This window comes from Mobula birostris, chromosome 24, assembly GCF_030028105.1.
Source record: "Mobula birostris isolate sMobBir1 chromosome 24, sMobBir1.hap1, whole genome shotgun sequence".
Taxonomy (NCBI): Eukaryota; Metazoa; Chordata; class Chondrichthyes; order Myliobatiformes; family Myliobatidae; genus Mobula; species Mobula birostris.
In genome coordinates this window covers 5533318-5555634 of record NC_092393.1, presented here as the reverse complement: position 1 = coordinate 5555634, position 22317 = coordinate 5533318, and the positions used below count along the sequence as shown (strand labels likewise).

The 22317-nt window shown below is 48.7% G+C and overlaps 1 long non-coding RNA gene across 1 annotated transcript; it reads right to left on the bottom strand.

Annotated features, from left to right (window-relative positions):
• Positions 1–1800: 1800 nt before the first annotated feature.
• LOC140187053 (uncharacterized) lies at positions 1801–22286 on the bottom strand. The gene is made up of 4 exons (XR_011882998.1): positions 22168–22286; positions 16527–16652; positions 9705–9769; positions 1801–3593 (listed from the first exon to the last, which is right to left on the bottom strand). It is a non-coding gene; the product is annotated as an uncharacterized lncRNA (long non-coding RNA).
• Positions 22287–22317: the final 31 nt, after the last annotated feature.

The window sequence follows — 22317 nt, the reverse complement described above, 5'->3', positions numbered from 1 at the left end:
GGGATAACATGGAGCATACCTTCACCTGGGTCGTCTTTGGAACCACTCTGACAGGTAGGCACAAGGTCACCCCAAACTTGGGCCTAATTAACATTTTGTGTGCAAGTTCCTGGTCTCTGTACGAATAGCATTGCAGGCATTTGAGGAGAGCAGTGATCTGAATAGGGGGTTGGTGGGTTGTACTGGATAGGAGTTCTGGCAACAACTGTAGAACTTGGGGAAGGAGTAATATTGTTCAGAAAAAGGGCCTCAACCCAGAGGTTTGACTATCCATTTTCCTCTACAGATGATTCCTGGTGCACCAGTTTTTCCAGCAGATTTTTGGTCCCATTAACACTGCTCTCCTGCCTTCATCGACACTTTTAAAATTTGTGCATGACTTTACATTTCATCAACAACCCTTGAAAATTAGTGTTCATTTTACTCTGATTTCTGAAAGGGGAGCTGGCATGGGTGCCAGTTTCCATGGACAGCTGGCAGAAGAAATGGATCAACCACACTGATGAAATATTCAGTGTCCAGAACTCATTCCTCAATGCTGCTCCACTGAACGACTGAGATCAGCAGAGTACAGTCATGCTGATTGATGACTTAGTATCAGCTTTGCATGAGTGGACCAAAGACTGAATCACTCATATGGAGAATTTTCAACCCATTGAAAGCACTTCACATTTATTTCCACTTGTGCTTTCCCACAGTTTGGGTTTCTTCTGCCTTCTCGTCTATAGCCAATTCATTTTTCAAAATTATTTCTGCTCCCCCATACTTGCAGGTTGTCGGAAAATCTGTACCTCTTCCTTTAGTTTTTGCCTGAAATTTGTGGCAACTGACTACTCTGACACCAGAAACAGTGACTCCCTATTGACCCTATCTAATCACAAAATAATCTGCAGATGCTGGGGTCAAAGCAACACTCACAACACGCTGAATGAACTCAGCAGGTCAGGTAGCATCCGTGGAAAAGATCAGTCGACGTTTCGGGCCGGAACCTTTCGTCAGGACTGTAGGGGGAAGGGGCAGAGGCCCTATAAAGAAGGTGGGGGGAGGGTGGGAAGGAGAAGGCTGGTAGATTCCAGGTGAAAAACCAGTAAGGGGAAAGATAAAGGGGTGGGGGAAGGGAGGCAGGGAGGTGATAGGCAGGAAAGGTGAAGAAGGAATAGGGGAAAACACAATGGGTAGTAGGAGGCGGAACCATGAGGGAGGTGGTAGGCAGCTGGGGGACGGGGGGCAGAGTGAAATAGGGATAGAGGAAGGGAGGGGGAGGGAATTATCGGAAGTTGGAGAATTCTATGTTCATATCAAGGGGCTGGAGACTACCTAGACGGTATATGAGGTGTTGCTCCTCCAACCTGAGCTTAGCCTCATCATGGTAGTAGAGGCTATGTATGGACATATCTGAACGGGAGTGGGAAGCAGAGTTGAAGTGGGTGGCTACTGGGAGATCCTGTCTGTTGTGGCGGATGGAGCGGAGGTGCTCAACGAAGCGGTCCCCCAATCTGCGTCGGGTTTCACCGATGTAGAGGCCGCACCGGGAGCAATAGATGATCCCAACAGACTCACAAGTGAAGTGTTACCCATTGTGTTTTCCCCTATTCTTTCTTCAACTTTCCTGCCTGTCACCTCCCTGCCTCCCCTCCCCCACCCCTTTATCTTTCCCCTTACTGGATTTTCACCTGGAACCTACCAGTCTTCTCCTTCCCACCCTCCCCCCACCATCTTTATAGGGCCTCTGCCCCTTCCCTCTTCAGTCCTGATGAAGGGTTCCGGCCCGAAACGTCAACCGATCGTTTCCACAGATGCCATCCCATCTGCTGAGTTCCTCCAGCATGACCCTATTTAATCATCTTCATAATATCTCTCACCTCTTGATCCTGAAGAATATTCCCAATTTATCTTGTCCCTCTAATATAACTGGTGCTCATTTGGTCCCATTCTGGAAAATTTCCTCTGCCAGCACACCGAATAATTAGGAAAGATTACTCGAGGACATATATAGCAGAACGTCCTTTCACTTACCATGTGCTCTGATACATTAGACCAAGAAGCCCACTGATCTTTTGACTGAAAGGCCAATTATAACATATCTGTATTTCTGTAGCTGCAACTAACAAAAGGTGGCATGTGAAGATTCATCACTCACATCGTACTGCTGCAGAATCCAGAGACACACTTTCAGCAACCCTTGCTGTTGTGGAACTGTGTTACCCCACAATGGGACTGCCCTGACCCACTCCCCTGAGGTACAACCTAGCTTGCAGCATCCCATTAACTAGCCCACGGTACTCATGTCCTAAGGTACACAGAACCCAGTTACCATCTGCACTAACAGACGGCTGTCAAGCATCACATAGTGTTGTTGACAAGAGCGAGGGGCTTCCAGTGACCGAGCATCATTTATCTATTAACTATGATCTTTACAACTTGCGTCTCTTTCCTTTTCGAGAGCTCATTAGGCTCAAAAATGCTGCAGGCTTTCCTCTATTATTACATTCTTATTATTGTATAGCACTTTGGGATAATTTTTGCAAGGCCAAACCAGAATGCAAGCTCTTCCTGCACTGTGGTGAATGGGCTTGAGGGTCAGATGGGCAATAGGTAACCTGGAGGTATCCATAAGAACAGGGTAAAAGATTCATGAAGACTCTAAGCAAATCTGAAATTAGGCTTTCAGAATATTAACCCATAATTATTAAGTTGCTCATTTGCTATATCTTTATTTGAGTGCAGCTCCCGGTGCAGAGATTTGCACAGCATAGAGAAAGCATGGAGATTTCAAGCCTGGCTCTCACAGTGACAGGAACATTAAATTCAGACTTGGTCCTTTGCTTGTTTCCACACTCCTGAGCGTGCTGCATCTGCAGTAGTTCTGGCTCCAGTCATGATGTGCTGTTTCATTTGTCTAGAAGTTACTTCACTCACTAGCTGCCAGCAGACCCAAGATATATATGTCAGCAGGTTCTTTGGGGGAGGGGGTGGCCTTGCCTGCTGTTTTGCAAAGTCCATCAGAGATGGAGTAGTGTAATGATAATGTCAAATAAACTGTACTAGTCTCCCTATCTTCTTGGATCAGAGGTGGTGGTGGAGGGAAATGAAGAAGCATTTAAAATTATGAAGGGTGCAGAAATACTAAGGAAAGAAAACTGCTATTATTGATGGGGTCAAGAAGTAGGGTACAGAATGAAGATGATCGCCAAAAGGACTAATATTTAAAGCCTTACTTACACTGAGTTACTGGGGTTTGGAATGCACTGGCCGGGGAGGCACACTCAACAACAACGTTCTAATGATAGCTGGATGAGAACTGTAAATAATTCACAAACTTGCAGACAGGGAGATGCTAGATTACTCTGGAACAGAGTGAATAATTCATGTGGCCATGCAGACAGGGAGATCTAGGTTACTCTGGGTCAGAGTACAAGCAGATTGAATGGGCTGAATCGTCACTCCTTTGTGATCTGGGAAATGAGGTCCCGTGTTACACAACTACTGGTATGGGTTGAGAGCACTGTGGAAGGGGCATGATGTGCAGTTACTGGCTTGTTAACCTGCTGTCACTGCCTCTCAGCATGCTGCGAGTATGGGGGGGGCTGCTCCTGTTTGGGAGGGAAAACAGAAGAAAAGTCAGCATCATCAAACACAGACAGAAGCAGAACAAGGATGATAAAATGCAGGAAACACAAATACAAGCTTATCTCTCTCTCCATTCTCACCGAGCAGAAATCCGACCTGGGTGTTGCAGACCAGCTATAGCTGAATCCCAGTGTTAAGCTGTTCTGTACTGGCTTCCATTTGCCAGCTGAGAACATCTCGGCAGGGTGGGGGATTAGGTAGGGTGGGGTGTAATTATGGGCCAGAGGAGACCTAATCACCTATCTGTCCTCCACACCTCCCCACGCCCACCTAGACTCTGGCTTCCCCTCAGCTGATCAGGCACAAATTTCCTCCCCATTCATCTTCAGACCTCCCTCCAGCTCCCAAAACACAGCCTTTCCTGCAGGAATCAGCAGGCTATGGCGGTTCCCTGTCTGTCATGGGATCATCAGCACTTTTAAAACCAGGGGAGTGCATCCAGTCAATGATGGTATGTTTCCACTTCAACCATTCCGGTACAGCATGGATTGTTGAAATTCAGTTAAGATGGTGGCGTGCTCAGTCGCAGAAGCCACTCCAGGTCCAATCGAAGGTGTAATTGTTCATCATTTACATCTTTTTCATGTTTGCAAGACATTGCTGTTGTGTACTGCAAAGAACGCTGTGTTTTGCAGATGTACCACATGAGTGAAGGGGCTGGACGTATTGAGTATTGTTGTTGTGTTGTGACCTGGATATGTTGCACACCATTATTGTGCTGAGGCGGTATGCAGTGCAGGTGACTTGTTTTGGAAATCTTTATTGCAATCTCAAGACTGACGGCGAGGGGGCTGTGTTGCCTGGCAAGGATAATTTTCACATTAATATTAGAAATGAGTTTATTATTTATTACTCAGCCATATGAAACAGTGTTTCTCCTGGGCCAAGGTGAAAAACACACACAGCATAGCACAAGGCACACACGTTTAAGCAAATATAGTCATGCAAAAAAAATATATATACAGCCAAGTTCCTGACTGACATGTCCCATAAATTGATGGTACAGTTCCCAGCAGTCCACATACAAACAAGCACTCGCAATCCAGCTTGTCATTTCACCAGTCGAACTCTGGAAGACAGCTCTGATGAGAAGCTTCAGCCCCTAACCGAGCACGGACACTGTGCTACACCACCTCCAACTTCACCAGACAAGCCACGGCTTGAAACCTAGTCCTTGCTACAACTGAGACCGCACAGCTCCCCCATCGTGTGTCGCACCAACAAACAAGGGAAAAGGGCTTGCAGCATTTTACATTACGATTGCAAGAGAAATGTCCAAGACAATCACCTGCCGCTACTCTGCACACCGCCTTCACGCACCAGCTCCGACTTCTTCAATGCCTTCCTGTAGCAGGCAGCAACATGGTTCACACCAAGTCCAGCACCTCCACCGTCAAGCAGCTCACTGATGGAGTAGACCTGCAGTTTCTGACGTTCTTAAAGTCCAGCACTGCCTTGCAATCGTAAAAAAGGTGTTGAAAGAAAGACAAAAATGCGTTTGTCTGGTCTCTGAGAGGCTGCTGCGTCTGAGTGCATCACCACCTTACCAGAAACTGTCTGCAGAATCATAGAATGCAGGGCATGGGATAAAGGGGGCAGAGGTAATTCAGGGGGCTCTCAGAAAGGACACCTTCCTGCAGTGCTGACCCTGCAGTGTTGTCATTACAGCACATGCCATTATCAATGAGGCATACAGCACAGAAACAGCCCTTTAAACCAAATCATCCACGTTGACCATGATGCCCACCTGAGCTAGTCCCAATTGCCTGTATTTGGCCCGAATGCTCTTCAACCTTTCTTTTCCGTATACATCTAAACATCTTTTAAACATTATAATTCTAGCTGCCTCTACCACTTTCTATGGCAGGTCATTCCATATATCTGTTGCCCTCTGTGGCAAAATTTGCCCCTTGAGTCATTTTAAAGTTTTTCCTTTTCACCTTAAATCTATGTCCTCTACTCTGGGAGACTATTCATCTTTTCTATGCCCCTCATGATTTTATGTACTTCTGTAAGGCATGGGACGGTACAGTAGTGTAGTGCAGTGCCAGCACAATGCTTTACATTACTAGTGACCTGGGTTCAATTCACGCTGTTGCCTGTAAGGAGTTTGTATGTTCTCCCCGCGATCGCATGGGTTTCCTCTGAGTGATCTGGTTTCCTCCCAAAGTCCAAAGATGTACTGGTTGATAGGTTAATTGGTCTTTGTAAGTTGTACCATGATTACCTCGGGGGTTGTCGGGCGGCACATCTCGAAGGGTTGCTGGATCACTGGCTGGTTGAATAAATAAGGTCATCCCTCAGCTTCCTTACACTCCAGGAAAATGCCATTGTGAATCTTTTCTGCACCCTCTCCAGCTTAATAACATCCTTCCTCTACTATAATAACCACTACTGGACACAGTATTCAAAGAATGGTCTCGCCACATCTTGTAAGATAACATCAGAACTTTTATATTCAAGGCTTCACCATTTCTAGAGCAAACCTGCATTCAGCCTCTTCCCTATCCTATCCAACTGTGATGCCACTTTCAAGGAACTACACATTTGTACCCCTCGGTTTGTCTGTTCTACAAAGCTCTCCAGTACAGTTATACAGAGATTGTAGGTTCCAAGTTTGATGCCCTGGTAACGGTTTCACTGCTAACGTTGTAGGGTATTTCATGATTTCACGTAATGGGCTTTCTGTAGAAGCAGTGTTTGGGTTGTGGTAAGAGATAACGGGTACATTATACTTTATTGTCGCCAAACAATTGATACTAGAACGTACAATCATCACAGCGATATTTGATTTCGTGCTTCCCGCTCCCTGGAGTACAAATATTAAATATAAAATATTATAAATATTAAAAATTTAAATTATAAATCATAAATAGAAAATAGAAAAATGGAAAGTAAGGTAGTGCAAAAAAAACGAGAGGCAGGTCCAGATATTTGGAGGGTTCAGCCCAGATCCGGGTCAGGATCCGTTCAGCAGTCTTATCACAGTTGGAAAGAAGCTGTTCCCAAATCTGGCCATAAGAGTCTTCAAGTTCCTGAACCTTCTCCCGGAGGGAAGAGGGACGGAAAGTGTGTTGGCTGGGTGGGTTGTGCCTTGATTATCCTGGTAGCACTGCTCCGACAGCGTGCGGTGTAAAGTGAGTCCACGGACGGAGGATTGGTTTGTGTGATGTGCCGCACCGTGTTCATGATCTTCTGCAGCTTCTTTCGGTCTTGGACAGGACAACTTCCATACCAGGTTGTGATGCACCCCAGAAAAATGCTTTCTACGGTGCATCTATAAAAATTAGTGAGGGCTTTAGAGGACAGGCCAAATTTCTTTAGTTTTCTCAGGAAGTAAAGGCACTGGTGACCCTTCTTGGCAGTGAACTCTGCTTGGTTGGTCCAAGTCAGGTCATTTATGATATTGACCCCGAGGAACTTAAAGCTTTTGACCTGTTCCACTTGCGCACCACCAATGTAAATCAGGTCATGCGGTCCGCTACTCCTTCTGAAGTCAACAACCAGTTCCTTCGTCTTGCTGACGTTGAGGGATAGGTTATTGTCTTCGCACCATGCCACCAAGTTCTTAATTTCCTCTCTGTACTCAAACTCATCATTACCCGAGATACAGCCTACGGGTACTTTGGAATGTGAGCCATCCAATCAGGAGAGCAGGGTATTTTTGTGTGGGCTTTTGTCTTTGTTCAACAGGAGATGAAGAGAGGAGCTGCTGGAGGGAACCGGCTGTAGGATTCAAACCGGTGGGGAACATGACCCAGTGGAGCAGGGTTCAGAAATCTGCTGAGGATCCGCCGATATGGCTTTTGGAAGAACTCAGCTTCAACCTGTGTACAATTGACTGTTAAAGTATAATGGGCCCTTTCTGTGCTTTTCTTTCATTTTCTTACTAAGAACTTCATTAAGTTACTATTCATAAATGTACTTTGTTTAACTGTATGCAGTGTGCGGTCTATAACAGGGCATCAAATCACACAGCGTCCACACAAACCGGAGCTTGGGTGGGAGAGACATCCCAATCTCACAGATTTGGCAGCAGCGGAGGGTACGTACACTAGACTTGCCAAGCTGGGCAATGGCAGGTTTCTTGGCTCTGTGCTGGAAGGTTGCCAGCAGGTGACAGCAAGCCACTTCCTGGAACCTGCACAGGTTACACATGAAACATGGACATGTGCAACTTTTTAAATTTTTATTCAATTATTAACATCTGAATGGATTTTGTTAATTGCCAACCTCCTTGGTAAACTTTGTGCATGTAATACACCTGCGGCTCACAAGCTGTGAAATGTGGACCCCTGGTGGTCAGAAGGAAAGGAAAATATAATAACTTTATAGAAATGTCTTGAAACACCAACATCCTTAGCTACGATTTTTTAATATTTCTCAATGAAAGACTGTTTGGCCCATCAAGCCTACAGCAACCATTCTCCTCTGTAAAGTTCTCTCTCACATTTATTTATTTAGTGAAGCAGCCATGAAGCCCCAGCAACCCCAATTTAATGCTCACCTAACCGCAGGACAATTTCTAATCACCATTTAACCTACCCGGTGCAGCTCTGGACTGTGGGAGCACCCAGGGAAAACGCATTCCATGGGGAGAACGTACACAACCATGCCGGAATTGAAATCCGAACTGCAGAGCACCCCAGCTGCTGCAGCGTCGCGCTAACCACTGCACTACCGTGGCGCCTGTGTGACAATCAACTCTCCTGTCCTGATGAATTCTCAGCCTGAAACATCGACTGTTTATTCATTTCCATAGATGCTGTCTGACCTCTGAGTTCCTCCAGCACTTTCTGTGTGCGTTCTAGTCATTTTAATATTTATTATCAACTCTCTTACCCACCTACACTACAGAGGTCAGTTACAATGGTCAGCTAACATACCAACAGGTCTTTGGGATGTGTGAGGAATCGACAGCACCCAGGAGAAACCCATGTGGTCATAAGGTGAACTTACAATTCCACACGGTATCCCTGACTGTGAGGCAGCTACACTGACTGCTGTGCCCATGCCATCTGATCTCAGTTCCTCCCTGTAACACCTGACCTATAGGCATCCCTACATTCAATTCAGCTTTCATAACATTAAGTTCAAAATTCCAACATATTTGCTCTTGCAAATGTCAGAACTAATTTCCTCTCTCCATCTTAACATTGTTTTTTCTACATTCTTTTGACACCTCTCATTAGAAGATTGTGGGGATGTAGTTATCACATCGTGATTTTTCTGTATTTTCCGAATTACAAACAAAGCTCACTAATGTCTGTAAAAACAAAGTTCAAAGTACATTTATTATCAAAGTATGTCTATCTGATCATATACTACCCTGAGATTCAATTTCTTACAGGCATTTATATGAAGAAATACAATAGAATTACAAACAAAAATTACACAATACCAAAGACTAACGAACAACCAATGTGCAAAAGAGTAAAAAATAATTTGGAGAACATGAATTGTAAAGAGTCTGAGTAGTAGTGAGTGAAGTTATCCATGCCAGTTCAAGAGTCTGATGCCTGTGGGGTAACAATTGTTCCTGAACAGAATCCATTATCCAGGGACAACGTATACAAGTGTTCTGGGATGGTCTATCAACTCTCCAGAGCTTCACAGAGGCACATTGTTACCTTAAATGCCATACACAACAGAAAAGAGCACACAGAGGGCCCAAGAGGTAGACAGGGTGAGAAGCTGAGGGAAGGGAGGCTCAGAGTGGACGTGAAGCAGGAGGAACCTTCTCTTGACATAGAAAGCTCAGCTGGAAATCCCACAAACAGGAATTAGGGACGCCACATTTACTGGCTCCACCCTCAATACCTAGGGCTTTATTACCCAGGCAGCAGCTGTCAACTTAATTAAAAGGATTCCAAGAGGGATTTCGTCAGGGTGGGTGCTTTCTCTAATAGCATTATCTAGCACTAGGGCATCATGGTGGCATTTGAGGTTAGTGTGAAACAGAAACTGCTGACATTTCAGCAGGATTACTGGATAGTGATCAGTAAAGAACATTAGCAACAGTTTAAATTTAAAATGCTTGCCATCAGAAAGATCCACACTGCCCACCCTCTTACCATAGGCACTGGTGTAGTGGGAGGGTTCGGCTGCCCCCTGTTCACACCTCCATCCCCTCCTGCTGCTAATAAGAAATGACAAGGAGTTATCACGTGTGGACTGTCAACACAAACCTGCAGTGCCATCCAGAATGGCTTCCTAAAAGAGATGCAGCCCCTGCCCACCTTCCCGATATTCTTCTGTTATCTCCCGAACATTTAACTTCTCCCACTACTCATATGGGTAGTGAACCTGGTCTTCATCTTCCCCTTATCAAGTACACTTCGAATGTCAAAACCCTGACAATGGCTGATAACCTCTCTCCCTGGAAGCTGATGCCTGAAGCAGTGTTATTACTGATGTCTTCACTGAATCTACAGAGAGATCTGGTGCCACTGTACTTGGATTCTTGTGATCAGATCTGCTCTCTTTACCTATAGGATACACCCGCAATAAAACAAGTGCAGGAAAGATTCAAGGTAGGTTCCTGGGAGATGGGTTTGCCACATGAAGGGAGGTTATGAGGTCTGGGAGAAAATAAAGAAGATCGCATTGAAATGCACAGCAATTTTAGAAGGCATGACAGGGCAGATGCAGGGATAACGTCTCTCCTGGATTGGGAGTCTAGACTGAGAAGTCACAACCCCGAAGTAACAGATTAGCCATTCAGTACTGAGAGGAGGAAGGTTCATCGTCTGGACGCAGAATAGGCTCAAGGGACAATGGGTTACTCTTGCTTCTATTTCCTACGCTAGAACAGTCCGTGCAATCTGCAGACGGTACACACCACATCCACCATGCACTAATGAGAGGGGACAAATGTTCAGGATGGTGAGTTGCAGTGCCAATCAAGGAGGTTGCTTTGCCCTGACAGCTGCTTTGAGCTTCTTTCAATGCCAGTACTATGCCCAACTCGGCCAGTGGAGGCTGCTCCATCATGTGCCTGGCTTGTGGCTTTGAAGAGCCGGAAAGGATTTATGGAGTCAAGATGAGAGCCTCCCACTACAGGAGACCCAGACCCTGACCTACTCTTGCAGCCACAGTATGTGTGTAACGGCGCTGCCGTCCAGCCGTTGCAGATGGAGCATTTGACAATGGCAGAATCACCGAACACCAAGGAATCTCACTTGCTGGAGATTGTATGGTGTGAAGCTGACTAGCCCATGTCTGAATGTTTACGTCCTGCTGCTGTATCTGCTCGCATTGTTAGTGGAAGGTGAACACTGTGCAATGATCAGCAAACACCCAACTGATGACCTCATGATGGTGGAAATGTCACCGAAGCTGAGGAACTCCTAGAGATGTCCTGGGCTGGAACAATTGACCTGCAACAACAGTTTTTCTTTGCCACTGCAGTAGACTTCTCTTGAAGCCAACTAGTTTCAGTTTACCTGAGCTCCTTAATGCCATACTCACTGACATGAAAGGCGGAGACGCCACCTCACCTTTGCTCTATGCTTGGACCAGGTCTGGTGCTGAGTGATTCTGGCAAAACCCAAAGCACAACTGTCACTTGATGTCTCTGTTGTTGACACCATCCATCATTTCACTGATAGGTGAGAGTAGACTGCGTCGTAAACAGATAACTTGGATATGTAAACACGAGGAATTCTGCAGATGCTGGAAATTCAAGCAACACACATCAAAGTTTCTGGTGAACGCAGCAGGCCAGGCAGCATCTCTAGGAAGAAGTACAGTCGACGTTTCGGGCCGAGACCCTTCGTCAGGACTAACTGAAGGAAGAGTGAGTAAGAGATGTGAAAGTGGGAGGGGGAGGGAGAGATCCAAAATGATAGGAGAAGACAGGAGGGGGAGGGATGGAGTGATAGGAAAAGACAGGAGGGGGAAGGATGGAGTGATAGGAGAAGACAGGAGGGGGAGGGATGGAGTGATAGGAGAAGACAGGAGGGGGAGGGATGGAGGATAGGAGAAGACAGGAGGGGGAGGGATGGAGTGATAGGAGAAGACAGGAGGGGGAGGGATGGAGGATAGGAGAAGACAGGAGGGGGAGGGATGGAGATAGGAGAAAAACAGGAGGGGGAGGGATGGAGATAGGAGAAGACAGGAGGGGGAGGGATGGAGTGATAGAAGATAGGAGGGGAGGATGGAGATAGGAGAAGACAGGAAGGGGAAGGGATGGAGATAGGAGAAGACAGGAGGGGGAGGGATGGAGATAGGAGAAGACAGGAGGGGGAGGGATGGAGTGATAAGAGAAGACAGGAGGAGGAGGGATGGAGTGATAGGAGAAGACAGGAGGGGGAGGGATGGAGGAGAGGAGAAGACAGGAGGGGGAGGGATGGAGGAGAGGAGAAGACAGGAGGGGGAGGGATGGAGGAGAGGAGAAGACAGGAGGGGGAGGGATGGAGGAGAGGAGAAGACAGGAGGGGGAAAGATGGAGTGATAGGAGAAGACAGGAGGAGGAGGGATGGAGGAGGAGAGAAGACAGGAGGGGGAGGGATGGAGATAGGAGAAGACAGGAGGGGGAGGGATGGAGATAGGAGAGACAGGGAGGGATGGAGATAGGAGAAGACAGGAGGGGAGGATGGAGTGAAAGGAGAAGACAGGAGAGGGAGGGATGGAGTGAAAGGAGAAGACAGGAGAGGGAGGGATGGAGGATAGGAGAAGACAGGAGGGGGAGGGATGGAGTGATAGGAGTAGACAGGAGGGGGAGGGATGGAGGAGAGGAGAAGACAGGAGGGGGAGGGATGGAGATAGGAGAAGACAGGAGGGGCAGGGATGGAGAATAGAAGATAGGAGGGGGAAAGATGGAGGAGAGGAGAAGTCTGGAGAGGGAGGGATGCAGGAGAGAAGACAGGAGGGGGAGGATGCAGGAGAGAAGACAGGAGGGGGAGGGATGGAGTGATAGGAGTAGACAGGAGGGGGAGGGATGGAGATAGGTGAAAACAGGAGGGGGAGGGATGGAGATAGGAGAAGACAGGAGGGGGAGGGATGGAGATAGGAGAAGACAGGAGGGGCAGGGATGGAGAATAGAAGATAGGAGGGGGAAAGATGGAGGAGAGGAGAAGACTGGAGAGGGAGGGATGCAGGAGAGAAGACAGGAGGGGAGGGATGCAGGAGAGAAGACAGGAGGGGGAGGGATGGAGTGATAGGAGTAGACAGGAGGGGGAGGGATGGAGATAGGTGAAAACAGGAGGGGGAGGGATGGAGATAGGAGAAGACAGGAGGGGGAGGGATGGAGATAGGAGAAGACAGGAGGGGGAGGGATGGAGATAGGAGAAGACAGGACGGGGAGGGATGGAGATAGGAGAAGACAGGAGGGGGAGGGATGGAGATAGGAGAAGACAGGAGGGGAGGGATGGAGATAGGAGAAGACAGGAGGGGAGGGATGGAGATAGGAGAAGACAGGAGGGGGAGGGATGGAGATAGGAGAAGACAGGAGGGGGAGGATGGAGTGAAAGGAGAAGACAGGAGAGGGAGGGATGGAGGATAGGAGAAGACAGGAGGGGGAGGGATGGAGTGATAGGAGTAGACAGGAGGGGGAGGGATGGAGATAGGAGAAAACAGGAGGGGGAGGGATGGAGATAGGAGAAAACAGGAGGGGGAGGGATGGAGTGATAGGAGAAGATGGGAGGGGGAGGGATGGAGTGATAGGAGAAGACAGGAGGGGGAGGGATGGAGGAGAGGAGAAGACAGGAGGGGGAGGGATGGAGGAGAGGAGAAGACAGGAGGGGGAGGGATGGAGGAGAGGAGAAGACAGGAGGGGGAGGGATGGAGGAGAGGAGAAGACAGGAGGGGGAAAGATGGAGTGATAGGAGAAGACAGGAGGAGGAGGGATGGAGGAGGAGAGAAGACAGGAGGGGGAGGGATGGAGATAGGAGAAGACAGGAGGGGAGGGATGGAGATAGGAGAAGACAGGAGGGGGAAGGATGGAGATAGGAGAAGACAGGAGGGGAGGGATGGAGATAGGAGAAGACAGGAGGGGAGGGATGGAGATAGGAGAAGACAGGAGGGGAGGGATGGAGATAGGAGAAGACAGGAGGGGGAGGGATGGAGATAGGAGAAGACAGGAGGGTAGGATGGAGTGAAAGGAGAAGACAGGAGAGGGAGGGATGGAGGATAGGAGAAGACAGGAGGGGGAGGGATGGAGTGATAGGAGTAGACAGGAGGGGAGGATGGAGTGAAAGGAGAAGACAGGAGAGGGAGGGATGGAGGATAGGAGAAGACAGGAGGGGGAGGGATGGAGTGATAGGAGTAGACAGGAGGGGAGGGATGGAGATAGGAGAAAACAGGAGGGGGAGGGATGGAGATAGGAGAAGATGGGAGGGGGAGGGATGGAGTGATAGGAGAAGATGGGAGGGGGAGGGATGGAGATAGGAGAAAACAGGAGGGGGAGGGATGGAGATAGGAGAAAACAGAGGGGGAAGGATGGAGATAGGAGAAGACAGGAAGGGGAAGGGATGGAGATAGAGAAGACAGGAGGGGGAAGGATGGAGATAGGAGAAGACAGGAGGGGGAGGGATGGAGATAGGAGAAGACAGGAGGGGGAGGGATGGAGTGATAAGAGAAGACAGGAGGAGGAGGGATGGAGTGATAGGAGAAGACAGGAGGGAGAGGGATGGAGGAGAGGAGAAGACAGGAGGGGGAGGGATGAAGGAGAGGAGAAGACAGGAGGGGGAGGGATGGAGGAGAGGAGAAGACAGGAGGGGGAGGGATGGAGGAGAGGAGAAGACAGGAGGGGGAGGGATGGAGGAGAGGAGAAGACGGGGGGAGGGATGGAGGAGAGGAGAAGACGGGGGGAGGGATGGAGATAGGAGAAGACAGGAGGGGGAGGGATGGAGATAGGAGAAGACAGGAGGGGAGGATAGAGTGAAAGGAGAAGACAGGAGGGGGAGGGATGGAGTGATAGGAGTAGACAGGAGGGGGAGGGATGGAGATAGGAGAAAACAGGAGGGGGAGGGATGGAGATAGGAGAAAACAGGAGGGGGAGGGATGGAGTGATAGGAGAAGATGGGAGGGGGAGGGATGGAGATAGGAGAAGACAGGAGGGGAGGGATGGAGATAGGAGAAGACAGGAGGAGAGGGATGGAGATAGGAGAAGACAGGAGGGGGAGGGATGGAGATCGGAGAAAACAGGAGGGAGGGATGGAGTGATAGGAGAAGACGGGAGGGGGAGGGATGGAGATAGGAGAAGACAGGAGGGGAGGGATGGTGATAGGAGAAGACAGGAGGGGGAGGGATGGAGAATAGAAGATAGGAGGGGGAAAGATGGAGGAGAGGAGAAGACTGGAGAGGGAGGGATGCAGGAGAGAAGACAGGAGGGGGAGGGATGCAGGAGAGAAGACAGGAGGGGGAGGGATGGAGTGATAGGAGTAGACAGGAGGGGGAGGGATGGAGATAGGAGAAAACAGGAGGGGAGGGATGGAGATAGGAGAAAACAGGCGGGGGAGGGATGGAGATAGGAGAAAACAGGAGGGGAGGGATGGAGTGATAGGAGAAGATGGGAGGGGGAGGGATGGAGATAGGAGAAGACAGGAGGGGAGGAATGGAGATAGGAGAAGACAGGAGGGGAGGAATGGAGATAGGAGAAGACAGGAGGGGGAGGGATGGAGGATAGAAGACAGGAGGGGGAGGGATGGAGTGATAGGAGAAGACAGGAGGGGGAGGGAAGGAGTGACAGGAGAAGACAGGAGGGGGGAGGGATGGAGGAGAGGAGAAGACAGGAGGGGGAGGGATGGAATGATAGGAGAAGACAGGAGGGGGGAGGGATGGAGTCAGCTAGAGAAAGTAGGATCTCCCAGTGGCCACACATTTTAATTCCACATCCCATGCCCATTCTGATATTTCTATCCATGGCCTCCTCTACTGTAAAGATGAAGCCACACTCAGGTTGGAGGAACAACACCTTATATTCCATCTGGGTAGCCTCCAACCTGATGGCATGAACATCGACTTCTCTAACTTCCGCTAATGCCACACCTCCCCCTCGTACCCCATCTGTTATTTATTTATATACACACATTTTTTCTTTCACTCTCCTTTTTCTCCCTCTGTCCCTCTCACTATACCCCTTGCCCATCCTCTGGGTTCTTCCCCTCCTTGTCTTTCTTCCCGGACCTCCTGTCCCATGATCCTCTCGTATCCCCTTTGCCAATCACCTGTCCAGCTCTTGGCTCCATCCCTCCCCTCCTGTCTTCTCCTATCATTTTGGATCTCCCCTCCCCCTCCAACTTTCAAATCTCTTACTAACTCTTCCTTCAGTTAGCCCTGACGAAGGGTCTCGGCCCGAAATGTCGACTGTACCTCTTCCTAGAGATGCTGCCTAGCCTGCTGCGTTCACCAGCAACTCTGGTGTGTGTTGCTTTTCTCTTACCAGGATATACATAGGCAGTGTTTCACATTGTTGATGCCAGTGTTGTAACTGCACTGGAACAGCTGGGCTGGAGGTGCAGCAACTTTCTGAACGAAGCTCAAGGCACTGAATTCCCTGATAGTAGGGATCTCCAGAGGAAGCCAACGCGGAAAATCCACTCAGCACGTCTGGTTGAACATTATTTCTTGGTACACCTGATGCCTTGCTCTCAGCGGCCTTCATTGGTTTTGGGCTGATCCTGACAGTGATGGTCCAAGAAGTTACAGGTAAAGGCCAAGTGGGCAATATTGTGATGCTGAAAAGGGAAGTACACATACTCTGGGGAGAGATAGAAATGTGTTCTATCTCCAGTAACATGCACAGACACTCTATCTAACTCCTTCACACAGCTCTCTGAAACCCGGGCACACTGGGACACAGGAATGCTCAGCAGAGTGCAATTATCCGTTTTAAAGACACATCTCGGTCAGATAATTACAGAAAAGTCAAGATCTCAGGAGCACTTACTTACCTGCAGATATCTGTTGCCCTACATCTCCTGCCGGAGAACTTACTGGTCCTGGATAAGGGGGGCGGGAGCATGTAGTTCATTGTACCTTCTGTGAGGGTTGGTGTGGTGGTGCTGGGTAAATGCCACCTGTAAAAATAAAGGAGGGAGGTACATAACATACAAACTAACATTTTTGTAGACTCTCCACAAGTAATCCCCACTTTACCACTATAACACACCCACACCCCTTCATGACCCTGATTCTTGATTTCAAATTGTGGGGTAAAAGAAACGTGACCTCAGTTTCCTTCGGGCTAAAGGTTACTACAAATACCTGACCAGTAGTTCCAGCTCCTGCTAGATTTAGTACATCTACCAAATGAGATGTACACAATTAATAGCATTGAAGCATGAAAAAAAATTATCACGGGAATTAATGAGCTGAAAGAGAGAGCAGCTTACAGGGAAACACTTGATGATTGCTCTCAGAGTTGGCATAAACTGAGTTAAATGGTCCTCGAGAAATAACACAACAATCCCTCAAAGGATCCAATGCCAGATCTGTACGTTCTGTTTAAAGGAGATACCAACCTCATTCCTTCCGAACGCTCTGCTCTCCACTCCCTCTGCACCAATCCTAACCTTACTATAAAACCCGCTGATAAGGGGGTGCTGTTGTAGTCTGGGGTACTGACCTCTACCTTGCCGAGGAACAGTGACAACTTGCTGATACCTCCTCTTATTTACCCCTCGATCGTGACCCCACTAAGTGCGCACGCGCCGGTCGTGCATGCAGCCTGGTACAGCCGTTCCGATCTATTCTTACTTTCTTCTTCTTACTTTTTAACTTATGTTATTTTTTGTATTTTTTTTCTCACGGTAACATGTCGAAGCTGCACCCTCTCTAACATGCTGGTAGAGAGAGTTTTATTTGGGTTTTTTTAGCGCTGAAATGGTTACATCCCAACACGCGGGACAGAAGCAAGATCGCATTGTGTATTCCACGGACCAGCAGATCCGGCCGGTTTAGCGAACAGAGTGGCGGACACCCTGCTGAAATCCACAGGAAAACACACAGAGGATGCAGAGGGAGATTACAAAGCCGAGGAACAAGGACCTGGTCGAGACAACAGAAACTTATGGAGAAGAGGAGTTCGGTGGGTAATACTATTCCGCCTGACGGAAGTGCACTGAGAGTGGTAAGTGTAAAGGAGTTGAGTGCTTACTGATCTGGTTAACAACGGATGGTGCAATCCGGGGCATATTACGATCGAGGAATGTGTTTGCAGACTGGGATAGTGAACTTTTACTGTTGGACTTTGGCCACATTCCACCATGATATAACATTTGGTGGCACGGGAGGTCGTTCCTGCCTGTGGCCATCAAACGTACAGCTCCTCCCGTGGAGGGTCAGACACCCTGAGCCAATAGACTGGTCCTGGACTTACTTTCCATCTGGCAGAGTTTGCATTTTGTTGTTTGATTGTTGGGGGTTTCTGTATTGCTATATTTATGCTCTATTCTTGGTTGGTGCGGCTGTAACGAAACCAAATTTCCCTCCGGATTAATAAAGTATATCTATCTATCTATCTAAGGAGCACCAGGCCAGTGTCTCCCACACCATCACCAACCTTATCAGCTCTGGGGATCTCCCATCCGCTGCCACCAATCTTATAGTTCCCACACTGACACGAGGAAATCTGCAGATGCTGGAAATTCAAGCAACACACACAAAAAATGCTGGTGAACGCAGCAGGCCAGGCAGCATCTATAGGAAGAGGAACAGTCGACGTTTCGGGCCGGGACCCTTCATCAGGACTAACGGAAAGAAGAGATAGTAAAAGATTTGAAAGTGTGAGGGGGAGGGGGAGATCTGAAAAGATAGGAGAAAGACAGGAGGGGGAGGGATGGAGCCAAGAGCTGGAAAGCTGATTGACAAAAGGGGTAACAGACTGGAGAAAGTCATGGGACTGGAAGCCTGGGGAGAGAGAGAAGGGGAGGGGAGCCCAGAGGGTGGACAGCAGGCAAGGAATTATAGTGAGAGGGACAGAGGAGAAAAAAAGAGAGAAAAAGGGGGGCGGGGGGAAGAGATAGATAGATAAATAAATACACACACACACACACACAAAATAAATAAATAAGGGATGGGGGTGTAAGGGGAGGAGGGGCATTAACGGAAGTTAGAGAAGTCAATGTTCATGCCATCAGGTTGGAGGCTACCCAGACGGAATATAAGGTGTTGTTCCTCCAACCTGAGTGTGGCTTCATCTTTACAGTAGAGGAGGCATGGATAGAAATATCAGAATGAGCATGGGATGTGGAATTAAAATGATGTGGCCACTGGGAGATCCTGCTTTCTCTGGCTGACTCCATCCCCTCCCCTCACTGTCTTCTCCTATCACTCCATCCCTCCCCCTCCTGTCTTCTCCTATCCTCCATCCCTCCTCTCCTGTCTTCTCCTATCACTCCATCCCTCCCCCTTCTGTCTTCTCCTATCACTCCATCCCTCCCCCTCCTGTCTTCTCCTCTCCTCCATCCCTCCCCTCCTGTCTTCTCCTATCCTCCATCCCTCCCCTCCTGTCTTCCCGTCTTGGCAAAAGGGATATGAGAGGATCATGGGACAGGAGGTCTGGGAAGAAAGACAAGGGGGGGGGACCAGAGGATGGGCAAGGGGTATAGTGAGAGGGACAGAGGGAGAAAAAGGAGAGTGAGAGAAAGAATGTGTGTATAAAAATAAGTAACAGATGGGGTACGAGGGGGGAGGTGGGGCATTAGCGGAAGTTAGAGAAGTTGATGTTCCTGCCATCAGGTTGAAGGCTACCCAGACGGAATATAAGGTGTTGTTCCTCCAACCTGAGTGTGGCTTCATCTTTACAGTAGAGGAGGCCATGGATAGACATGTCAGAATGGGAATGGGATGTGGAATTAAAATGTGTGGCCACTGGGAGATCCTGTTTTCTCTGGCGGACAGAGCGCAGGTGTTCAGCAAAGCGGTCTCCCAGTCTGCGTTGGGTCTCGCCAATATATAGAAGGCCACATTGGGAACTTGGGACGCAGAGAAGCACCCTTCTCTCTCTCCCCAGGCTTCCCGTCCCATGACCTTCTCCAGTCTGTTATCCCTTTTGCCAATCAACTTTCCAGCGTTCAGATCCACCCCTCCCCTCCTGTCTTCTCCTATCATTTCGGATCTCCCTGTCCCCCTCCCACTTTCAAATCTCTTACTAGCTCTTCTTTCAGTTAGTCCTGACGAAGGGTCCTGACCCGAAACGTCGACTGTACCTCTTCCTAGAGATGCTGCCTGGCCTGCTGCGTTCACCAGCGTTTTTTGTGTGAGTTCCCACACCCTGCACTTCCCATTTCTACCTCCTACCCACGATCCACAAACCTGCCTGTTCAGGCAGACCCATTGTCTCAGCTTGCTCCTGCCCACCGAACTCGTTTCTGCATACCTCGACACTGTTTTATCCCCTCTTGTTCAATCCCTTCCTACCTACGTTGGTGTCACTTCTCAAGCTCTGAATTTTAAGTTCCCTAGCCCCCACCGCTTTATTTTCACCATGGATGTCCAGTCCCTATATACTTCCATCCCCCACCAGCTCTCCGCTTCTTTTTGGATTCCAAACCTAACCAGTTCCCCTCTACCATTACTCTCCTCCGTCTAGCGGAATTAGTTCTTACCTTTAATAATTTCTCCTTGGCTCCTCCCACTTCCTCCAAACCAAAGGTGTAGCCATGGGCACCCGTATGGGTCCCAGCTATGCCTGCCTCTTTGTTGGCTTTGTGGAACAATCCATGTTCCAAACCTAATCTGGTATCTGTCCCCCACTTTTCCTTCGCTACATCGACGACTGCACTGGCGCTGCTTCCTGCACACATGCTGAGCTCGTTGACTTCATTAATTTTGCCTCCAACTTTCACCCTGCCCTCAAATTTACCTGGTCCATTTCTGACACCTCCCTCCCCTTTCTAGGTCTTTTCTGTCTCTATCCCTGGAGACAGCTTATCTACTGATGTCTACTATAAGCCTACGGACTCTCACAGCTTCTGGACTATTCCTCTTCCCGTCCCATCTCTTGCAAAAATGCCATCCTCTTCTCACAATTCTCACCATCTCACACATCTGCTCTCAGGATGAGGTTTTCATTCCAGGGCAAAGGATGTCTTCCTTTTTTAAAGAAAGGGGCTTCCTTCCTCCACCATTCAACTCTGCTCTCAAACGCATCTCTCCCACTTCACGTACATCTGCTCTCACCCCATCCTCCGCCACCCCACTAGGAGTAGGGTTCCCCTTGTCCTCACCTACCACCCCACCCAGCCTCCGGGTCCAACATGTAATTCTCCGTACCTTCCGCCACCTCCAACGGGATCCCACCACCAAGCACATCTTTCCCTCCCCCGCTTTCTGTTCCGCAGGGATCGCTCCCTACGCGACTCCCTTGTCCATTCGTCACCCTCCCCCATCCCTTCCCACCGATCTCCCTCCGACACTTATCCGTGTAAGCGGAACAAGTGCTACACATACCCTTACACTTCCTCCCTCACCACCACTCAGGGGCCCCAGACAGTCCTTCCTGGTGAGGCAACACTTCACCTGTGAGTCGGCTGGGGTGATATACTGCGTCCGGTGCTCCCGATGTGGCCTTCTATATATTGGCGAGACCGACGCAGGCTGGGAGACCGTTTCGCTGAACATCTATGCTCTGTCCGCCAGAGAAAGCAGGATCTCCCAGTGGCCACACATTTTAATTCCACTTCCCATTCCGATATGTCCATCCACGGCCTCCTCTACTGTCAAGATGAAGCCACACTCAGGTTGGAGGACCACCACCTTATATTGTGTCTGGGTAGCCTCCAACCTGATGCATGAACATTGACTTCTCTAACTTCCATTAATGCCCCTCCGCCCCTTCTTACCCCATTCCTTATTTATTTATTATCCCCCCCCTTCTTTCTCTTTCTTTTTACTCCCTCTGTCGTTCTCATTATATCTTCCTCTGATGCTCCCCTCCCCCTTTCTTTCTCCCTGGGCCTCCCTTCCCATGATCCTCTCATATCCCTTTTGCCAATCACCTGTCCAGATCTTAGCTCCATCCCTCCCCCTCCTGTCTCCTCCTATCATTTTGGATTTCCCCCTCCCCCTCCCACTTTCAAATCTCTTACTAGCTCTTCTTCAGTCAGTCCTGACGAAGGGTCTTGGCCTGAAACGTCGACTGTACCTCTTCCTAGAGATGCTGCCTGGCCTGCTGCGTTGCACCAGTATTTTGTGTGTGTTACCTCTTAAGTAACTATTTTTCTTAAAACAGATAGTATTCAATCTGTGACTTTTATTTTCAGCATGGACAAAAGATGATATATAAAAAGAGTACGGCTAGAGACCTGAAGAGAAAATAATGCCCAAGGCTATTTTGTTTAAATTTTAGTTGTCCACCTATTCTGTCTACAAATAATCAGATCCTTATGTACCCTAACAACTGCCTCGGGTTTACTCAAAGCATAATCGCTGACCTAACACCAAAGGAAGTGACAGCCTAAGCTGGTCACGCTCACACCCAGTTTGTCTCTGGTGACGAAGGCATATGCAGGCAGATAGTCTTGGTTTAATTTGGCGTCATGGTCAGCACAAACATATGGCCTGTTCCTGTGCAGTACTGTTCTTACTCACCTGGAAGAGGAGGCGGGTAAGCAAAGACTGCAGATAGTGTTGGGGGGTACATAGGCGGTGCCACTCCACCTGCACCGGTTGGCATTAGGTTGTAGTAGTTTACGACTGGTGGAACTGTGCCCCTGAGAAGCTGTAAGAGACAGCAGAAAT